Source organism: Lichtheimia ornata (assembly GCF_029851405.1).
Source record: "Lichtheimia ornata isolate CBS 291.66 chromosome Unknown scaffold00070, whole genome shotgun sequence".
In the NCBI taxonomy this organism is placed as follows: domain Eukaryota; kingdom Fungi; phylum Mucoromycota; class Mucoromycetes; order Mucorales; family Lichtheimiaceae; genus Lichtheimia; species Lichtheimia ornata.
This window is the reverse complement of record NW_026695390.1, coordinates 1-423: the sequence shown is the minus strand read 5'-3', so window position 1 is coordinate 423 and position 423 is coordinate 1.

Sequence of the window (423 nt, the reverse complement as noted above, 5' to 3'; positions counted from 1 at the left end):
GTGCTCGGCTTGGCCAACTGCACCTTGTGTGAAAGTTTCACGATCAAGCTTGCCAATCCCAGATTTCGCAATGTCGCTACCAGCCAAACTGGATCTGGGGGTCGCCCTCTTTGACGACGACGACCAAAAAAATATTTTTTGGGCTAGTTGCGACATTGAACGTGAAACTTTCACACAAGGTGCTGTTAGCCAAGCCGAGCACATTGCTCTAATAAAAACCCCACATTTCATTGTAAAGTTTGGAGATACAGGCACGTTTATGTTTTACCTATGCTGTAAGCGTGATGGAGTTGCTTTTTCCTAGTGGATGGTGTCGGCTGCATTAACGGAAAGATGAAGAGCTGAGTGAAATGACACGTGATGGTCACACAAACATGTCCTTGACAGGTTGCTACACAAATGGATGATGATGATTGCCTTTTG